Consider the following 9,444-nt stretch of genomic DNA (forward strand, 5'->3'; position numbering starts at 1 on the left):
AGTTTACCCATTCCAGAGTGGAAGTGGGATTTGATCACGATGGACTTCGTGGTGGGTTTGCCTGTGTCGAGGACGTTTGATGCGATATGGGTCATTGTGGACCGTTTGACTAAGTCTGCGCATTTTCTGGCCATCAAGAAAACTGATGGAGCAGCGGTTTTGGCCAGAAAGTACGTGAGGGAGATAATCAGATTGCATGGGGTGCCTGCTAGTATTGTGTCTGATAGAGATTCCAAGTTCACTTCGGTGTTCTGGAGGGCGTTTCAGGCAGAGATGGGCACGAAGGTGCATATGAGTACAGCCTATCATCCTCAGACGGACGGTCAATCAGAGAGGACGATCCAGATTTTGGAGGATTTACTGAGGATGTGCGCNTTCCACAAGGTATTTCATGTGTCGATGCTGAGGAAGTGTCTTCACGAGGGTGACCGGTTGTTGCCTAAGATTCCTGAGGATCTTCAGCCCAACATGACGTTGGAGGCGAGGCCGTTGAGGGTACTCAGGAGGAGAATCAAGGAACTTCGGAAGAAGAAGATTCCTTTGTTGAGAGTCATGTGGGACTGTGATNGGACTCAGGTGGGGGAGAGGAGCATATATGGTGCGGATTTTGTTCAGGAAACCTGNTGGGAGCCCGAGGCAAGGATGAAGGCAAGGTTTAAGAAGTGGTTTGAGAAGCAGGCCGCGACTTGAGCTTGTCTAGCCGGGTCCGAGTTGTAGTCCGTGGCTGGAGCGGGTACGGAGTATTCCAACCCATCTCTCTTGATACTTGGTCGCTTAGGGGTGTTTGGTTGTGCGACTCAGTACCAAGATGAGGTGGTGCTCGGGATGCGTGTTGATGAATAGGATTGTTGTATCTTATTTTTTCTATTGTATTTTCGTTGAGGTTGTAACGATTATGACAATTTTTTAGATTAATAAGATGAGTATTTTTTTTCTTTATGTTGACTGTTGTTGTCATGGGAAGAAGAGAATTAGCTCGGGTTTCTATTTTTGGAAGTTTCCATAAATAGAAAGTTTCCACAAAAGGAAGGTTTCCAGAATTAGAAAGTTTCTAAAAAGGGAATTTTTGTGGGAAGTGTTAAGGTAGATCTAGCCGGGAGATACTCGATGGCATCAGATTTGTTTTGCTCAAGGCCGTGTGGGCCCAACTCATGTGATACCGATAGCTCCATGGACTTTGTGGCCAGAGAGTGGGAGTGGCATGAGGCTTCGGATGACGATCCGAGAGCGCGCTCGAGGGTAACGACCCAAGAGCGGGATATTTGAGACTCCCTGGATACCATAGCTGTGAGCCGCAGCTTGTCAGTGAGCCGGTATGTCTCGAGGGTTGCGACCCGAGAGCGGGGGGAGTGTGTGTGAGTGACTTCATGGATGCTGTAGCTTAAGGCGGATGGCCTGATAGCGAGCCGGCATGATTCGTTGGTTGCGACCACGGACGGGGGAAGCATTGAGTTGTGAGCAAATAGTGTTTTTGATGCGAGTATATTGGCTAGAGGGAGACCTCATGGTTCAGTCGGAGGTGTGCGGGCTGTTGCGACAGTGCACGAGAAACCTTGGCTGACGGTATTTAGTCCGGTCGGGGACGTGCGGGCCGTGTTGACGGTTGCACGGAGGTCCTTGACGGATGGACGGTGTTGTGGGATTCGAGGACGAATCCTTGTTGGTGGGGGAGAATTGTAACATCCGCGAACCAATTTTTTTATGGTTTTGGTGTGGGTGTCGATCGACACCCTTGGTGTATCGATCGACACAATGTTTTCCGGTTTGGCCCGGTTTGTTTTAACTGTTGTTTGGTTCGGTTTGGTTCAATTAAAATCCCTAATCGTGTTTATAAGTGCTAAACGACAAATTGAGGGTTTTGGGAAAGAGTTGTGTCGCCGTTGAGTGAGAAAAGAGAGAAAAAGGAGAGAAATCGTTTCTGTGAATTTCTGGGCTTGTTCTTGGTGTTTTGGGAGAGATCTGAGGCTGTAGAAGGGATAGCTGTTGCTGGGAACGAAGAAGAAGCTTGTGGAGTTGTTGTTCCATCGATTTCTCAACCCCAATCTTTTGTTCTTGAGGTGAGTGCTTGACCATGGTTGATCTAAGCATGAGATCTCTCTTGTTTGGGTGTTTTCTTTGTTGTTTGTGTTGTTTTGTTGCTTGGGTTCGTTGCTTTTGTGATTCCCAGTGATTTCCGAGGTAATTGGGTGAGTTTGGGACGGATTCGAGATGATTTGGAAGGAGAGTTCGACGTTCGGGTTCGCGCAGATCGTGTCTGCAGAAGAGGCATCGATCGACACTCTAGGAGCATCGGTCAACACCATTTGGTGGAGTATCGGTCGACACCCTAGTGGCATCGGTCGACACCTTTTGGTTGAGCATCGGTCGACACTCTCTTGTAGCATCGGTCGACACCAGTCTCAACCGAGACTTGTTTTCCTGGTTTGATGTATTGCTTGTGTTTTGTTTGCTTGCTTAACTTGAGGGTCTCATATGCTTGTGTGTATAACCTAGTAGATGGGAGGACGGCCTCACTAAGTATTTATGATAATACTTACGCATCTCAATTGTTGTTTGTGGTGTGCAGGTAAAGGAAAAGTGTGATCGTGGAATCAAAGGCGATGAGGAGGAGGATGTTCTAGAGGCTTGATTGATTGTGGTCTAGCTATTGTTAGGTTGCTAGTTTTGAGAGGATAGAACATTGTAGGATGTTGGAACCTTGCTATTTCATTGTTGGTTAGATTATTGCATTATTGATTATTGGTTTATTTATGTTGGATTAATGGAATGGTTTCTTTGGTTATCCGCGGTTGTTGATTGTTGTTAGGAGGTTAGTGGGTATGGGACCACTAGTGAATTATATTATAGAAAAAAGGGTTGTTTCAATCTCTTACATATATTCCCATCTCATTTTTCTGGATGAAATATATTTTCTTATCTATTGGACTAAAATATACAATCTCAAATAGATAAAACTATACTATTAAAAGGTTAGCATGTTTAACTATGTAGGTATAAAGTTCTCTATTATTACATGCAATACCATTGAATACAGTTTTAGGAAAAAAAAAAATACAAAAAGCATTTTTGATGGAACCTGGGACGAAGGCCAGAATCAGGACGTGTACCAGGACGGAGCCGCACAAGGAGCCACGGACGCGGCCGCGACCGGATCAAGACAGGCCATTCGTCTAAACACCAAATTTGACGCCTGAAACAACCACAAGGAGCCGAACAGCAGCTAGGGCCGCCAAAAAGAAGTGTCTCCTCTTTGTCCAAGCTTTCGTCCAAAACCAAGAGGAGTTCGAGCATGGAGCCATTCAACCAGCCAGACAGCCGACCAAGGTTCCTTTCTCGGTCTTCACCATTACACAAGGGTGAAGACCTCCAAGACATTCGGAAAGTCGTACTCTTTTTCCTATCTTGGATTTGTCCCAATGGGTTTATCAAGGAGGTTTTAACGAGGCTATGAACCCTAGTACTTATGTAAATTCTTGTAACAACCCGTCCCATGGACCCCGCTAGCCTCTCAGCTAGCCCGCTAGCCTCACTGCTAGCCGCCCAAACGGACCCCAAGCTTGATTGGTGACAGCTTGTCCTGTGGGAAGGTTGTTAAAGGGTGGGGACCAGGGTTCGAGGAACGCCTGGCGCACCAATAACCTACTAAGGATTTGGATGAATAGTTCCATTTGCCCAGTGAGGGGTTAGGATCCATGCCCTGCAGGGCCAGCTTGGAGTCTGTTGGACGGCTAGCGGTGGGCTAGCAGGGTCCACGGACGGTCCGTTGGGGCAGCTAGCGGTGGACTAGTGGGGTCCGCGGGACGGGTTGTCACAGCTGTGGCGAGCGTTTGGCAGTTATCTCATGGTGAAAGCGTGGTCGTTAGAGTTTGACCCCTTACGGGATGACATCGTTACAACACCGGTATGGATTCGTTTATCGAATCTTCCTTTTAGTTTCTACCATCGACAAATTCTGATGAGTATTGCGAGTGGGTTGGGTAAACCTCTCCGAGTGGATGAAACGACACTGACTTTTGAAAGGGCTCGTTTTGCAAGAGTTTGTGTGGAGGTTGATCTCAAGAGATTTTTGAAAGGGACAGTGATGATTAATGGAGAAAGATACTATGTATCTTACGAAGGTTTAAAGAATATATGTTCGTTGTGTGGATTGTATGGCCATATGGTGCACTCATGTCCCCAGCGAGAGCGGGGGAAGGAGGTTGAGTCGCCACCAACGAATGTGGTGGTTGAATCAAGAGAGTCGGAACGTGACCATGAGGGATTCACGGTTGTTCAGTGACCACGACGGCGGTCAACGCCAGTGCAGAATCCGGTTAGCTCAGAGCCGGGTGGATATGATCAAGATTTGGGTCGTAATCTCTGGGATATTTCGGGCAAGAAGAATAATGAGAATATTGTGACATCTAACAAATTTGGTAGTTTGGAAGCGGACTAAAGGAAGGGGGTATTCTGATGGAGGAGAATAAGGAAAATACAATCACTGATAATCGAGGGCAAATGAATCAACGTGTGCCACAAAGTAGAGACGGTAAGGGTATTCATTTCACGGCAAAAAAAGAGTGGTGGTGACAATGGGCTTCATAATAAACGGGCAACAGGGGTCCAGTCCAGAGTTAACGGGCCACGAACTAAATCTAAACATGTTGTACGACCCATTAGGGGGTTGGTTTTTGGGCCAACGAATGAAAAACTGGAATTGTCTGAGTCGGGGAAGAGACTAAGAGTGGATACGGGAGTTGTGGGGCGCTCGGGTGATGAGCGTTTGGGAACTGCTTCGGCCGATGTTAGTGGGGAATCTTCAGCCTTGTTAAGCATTGAGGGGATGAATAATTCACCTCCAAGTTTGTTAGATGAGGGGATCTGATGTGAGCACCGGATCGGACATCCGACCAGGAACACTCGCACAAGACCCGGACACCATTGGAACACTCGGATCACCCGCAGGACAACTCCGGACCAGCATGCCTAGGATAACTCCCGGTGCAACCACTCGCTCGAAGAGCTCGGCCAGAACATCCAAGCACAAGATTAACCACTTCGTCCAAGCTTTCGTCCAAGAAGACCAAGAGAGCGACTCGGACAAGGCAACCATCGGCGAGACCGTCCGTACAGCCTTCGTCCTTAACCAAGGATGAGGGCGCCAAGACGTCAGGATCATGACTCGTACTCTTTTCCCTTACTTCGGGTTTTTCCCATGAGGTTTACCGGAGAAGGTTTTAACGAGGCGACGAGTCCTGACGCACAACGCCGCGTTTTGAAGCCAGTGACGCGGTTCCCGCGTTCAGCCTAAGGACGTGGCCTATTTTGTCTTTTTCTTTAGGCTTTGCGTTTTGAACCTTTTCTAGATCCTTCCCTTGTGAACGTTGGAATAGTGTGACGTGTTCACAGTCTGTGGAGACGCGTCAAGGGCTACGTGTGCGGTCCATTATGAGTCCGCGTGCCCTAGTTCCCTTTAAACCCTTACGCTATTTAAGCGTCCAACGCCACGAGCTTAGGTTCTTCAGACTTGAATAAAATATAACTTTTCCCAAAGAGAGATTCTTTGTGTTCTTGTCTCCCCTCTCTTTCTCGCATCTTAGTCCGGGACTGGGCTTGAAAGAAACCCTAGAAAGACCGATCCGGGATCGATCTCTCTAGACGGCGTACGACGCTTTCCACCGCTCGTGTACACCGCCGTTCGAACCATATCGTCTCTATCGCACCGCGGTCAAACCGATCGTTAGTTGTGTTTCCCTTTCGCCCCCATCTCTTCCTAGTCAACCGAGGTCGAGTTTCTTACTCGGGTCGCTAGCCATCGTTCGTCTCCGTCCGTCCGTCCGTAGCGTCCGTCCGTCCGTGCGACTCGGCAGACGACCGCGTCCGGCGTTCACATCAGGATCCCTACGGATATGGTTGTGTGGGGTGACAAACCTCATGACGCAGCAGGGGAAGTCGTTGCATAATGCTGCGCCCCGGTGATTCGAACTCAAATATATCGCATAATCATGATGAATTGCTTAATGTGGAATTTTCAGGGGCAAATGAACCTAACTTTCGGCGTTCGATACGTTATATGTTGAAAAAGTTTACTACGGATTTGTTGGCTCTGTTCGAGACACATGCAGGAGGTGATAGAGCGAGTCGTATATGTCAAGGTTTGGGGTTTGAAAATTCTCTCCGTGTCGATGCGCAAGGTCAGAGGGGAGGGTTGTGGCTGTTATGGAGATCAAGTGTGGGGGATGTGAATATAATGGAGTCCTCAGACCCATTATCGACGGAGAGTGGTCAGGAAGTAATGCATATAATTGTGGTGTATGCAGCACCGACGGTGAGTCGGAGAAGCGGTTTATGGGGTAAGCTCGGGGAGGTTATTCAAGGGATTACTGAGCCGTTCATCATCGGAGGAGACTTTAATACGATCCTTCGTTTAGATGAACGTACTGGAGGAAACGGTTTGTTGTCTGCTGACTCCCTAGCTTTTGGTGAATGGATCAGTGAGATGTCCTTGATTGATATGGGATTCAAGGGAAATAGGTTTACATGGCGGAGAGGTCTGTGGTGAATACCTTCATTGCTAAGCGCTTGGATAGGGTGATGTGTAATGCTCATGCGTGCTTGAAATGGCAGGAAGCAGTGGTCACACATATGCCATTTATGGCGTCAGACCACGCTCCTCTCTACGTACAACGGATGCCGGAGGGAAAAGGAGATCCTCGTCGGCGACCTTTTAGGTTCGAAGCCGCATGGTTAAAACATACCAGTTTTAAGGACTTAATGGTGAACTCTTGGAATGGAGATATAACAACACCTGAAGCCCTGCGAGGACTGAGGGATACACTGAAACAATGGAACAGAGAAGTTTTTGGCTTGGTTCAAAAACGTAAGGAAACTCTTGTCAATGAGCTTAAAATGGATCAGGATTTGATACAGGTAGATCATTCAGATGCTCTGCTACAACGGGAGGAGGTTGTGTTGCGAGAGCTGGAGGATGTGTTAGAACAAGAGGAGCTACTTTTGTTTCAGAAATCTCGAGAAAAATGGGTTGTTCTCGGTGATAGAACCACCAAATTTTTTCATACCTCGACGATCATCCGACGTAGGAGGAATCGTATTGAGATGTTAAAAGATGATGAGGAGAGATGGGTCTCGGATAGGCAAGAGCTAGAAAATTTAGCTATAAACTACTATCGGCATCTCTACTCTTTAGATGATGTGGATCAGGAGTTTGTGGAGTTACCACATGTGGGGTTTGTTACGTTAACAAGAGAGGAGTTGGGAGCACTTAACAAGGAGTCTATGGGTGTGGAAGTGGAGTCTTCAGTCCGTAGTATGAGTCAGTTTAAAGCACCAGGCCTAGATGGATATCATCCGGTTTTTTACCATCAGTGTTGGGATGTTGTTGGACCTTCGGTTATTCGCTTTGTGCTGGAGTTCTTTGCTACAGGGGAGTTGCCGCTAGAGACGAATGCAGCATTGTTGGTGTTGATTTCTAAGGTAGCTAAACCTGAGAAAATTATGCAGTTTCAACCAATTAGTTTATGTAATGTGTTGTTTAAAACCACTACCAAAGCTATGGTGTTGCGGTTGAAGAAGGTTATGCCTAAACTGATTGGCCCTGCTCAATCAAGCTATGGTGTAGTGTGTTGCAAAGCCACAAACTAGGTTCATTGTTCTTTGTTTTGTTGGCTGTGTAGTGTGGATTTAACAAGGATTATGATGAGTAACCGTTGTATAGTTTGTTTGTTCTTTTGTTAATGGCAGATTCAGAAGAATTTGTTCTCAGCTCCATTTTGACATTAAACTGCATATCCTCTTTGACATACAAGAAAAGGAAAAAAGGAAGGAAGATATAATGTGTATGATATGATATCGTTCAGAAACAGTATGATATCGTTCAGTTTTGTTTTTTCAGAAGAAGGAAGGAAGATATAATGTGTCGGTTTACGTTTTTTTTTGGGGTAAATAACTTTTTTTTTGGGGTAAAATAACCTTTATGACTTTATCTTATGTACTTTCTTTGGTATGTCTTATACTAAGCATTGTCATTATTCCTTTTTTAATTAACCACCAATTTTGTTTCTCCATTATAATCTTCATTTGGTAATATATAATTTGGAAATTTATAATAAATTGTGTGATAACAATTGACAAATTTTTCCCAGAAATTTTATGAAAAGGATGAATGTTTTATACTTTATATATGAATTTACTCCACATTTTAAACTATGTATATAGACTAAACCTAAAAATAGTGATAAATTAATAAAAATTAAAACTTGATAAGTCAATATATTTTTTTGGTTCCAAATTTTTCTTATGGTTCTGCTTAAGAATCGGTAAATTAACAACTCTATAAATGAACTCTATACAGTATGCACTTTTTGAAAAATGATGAATATGTTTTATACTTACCAAAGGTGAGAGATGCTCTAGATAACATATTATATACACATTTTTTTGCACAAAAAAAAACACATATTTTTAATCCATTAATGAAAGTTTATAAAAGTAATCAATTATATAAAGCATATAAAAAACCAACTTACTTTTATTTTCATTGCACACATAAGCTATATATATACTAAAGTGTTAGATTATTTTTATATGAAACTAACAAAGATAGAAAGCCAAATTATATTGTACTAATATTATTGAAAAACTAGAATATAATTAAAATACTACTATCTCTACAATGAAAACTTAAAAATAAATACTTATCGACGATTTAAATATTTAAGGAACAGTATAATATCATTCCTATATTATAAAAAAATACACGGTATATACCTAAAACATAGAAATTGGACACTACAAAATATATAGATACAAAATACTGTACATTTACAAAATACAAAAAATTAGTTATATATATAGTTAATCTACCAAACAAAATACATTTAGCGTTTTTTAAAATAAATTTAGACCCGCGGTGTACCGCGGATGAATATATAGTATTAAATGAAAAAAAACAACCAGCCATTAACATCAACGTACGTGAAATCTTAAGAATATAATATAAAATGTTGTTTTCATATTTGTTTTTGTAAAACTTTAAACTTTATACAATTTTTGAGAAATAAATTATATGGAGATGTAATTAATGAAAATTACTGAAAACCGCATCAATGCCATAAATAGTAATACGAAAGAAGGCTAGAAATAGAAATCAAATCAACAAAAATAGTACGTTTTGATGAAAGAATACACGAAGAAGCAATCGTTGTTACCTATTTATTGAACGTGAACGTTGATCCTAGCAAGAGCGTTTCATGGTCTTTAACAACAACAACAACAACAACAACAAATTGCATGGAAATTTTGTTACCAAAACACTATAATTAGTGTTTGTCCTGAAGTGAAATTTAAATCTATGGCTCCACCACTACTTTGGGCCAATTTTTTTCTAACAAAAATGACGAAAAGGAAGAAGAGTAGCAATTTCATGGCAGTTGTGATCAAAATTAA

Source organism: Camelina sativa, chromosome 17 (assembly GCF_000633955.1).
Source record: "Camelina sativa cultivar DH55 chromosome 17, Cs, whole genome shotgun sequence".
In the NCBI taxonomy this organism is placed as follows: domain Eukaryota; kingdom Viridiplantae; phylum Streptophyta; class Magnoliopsida; order Brassicales; family Brassicaceae; genus Camelina; species Camelina sativa.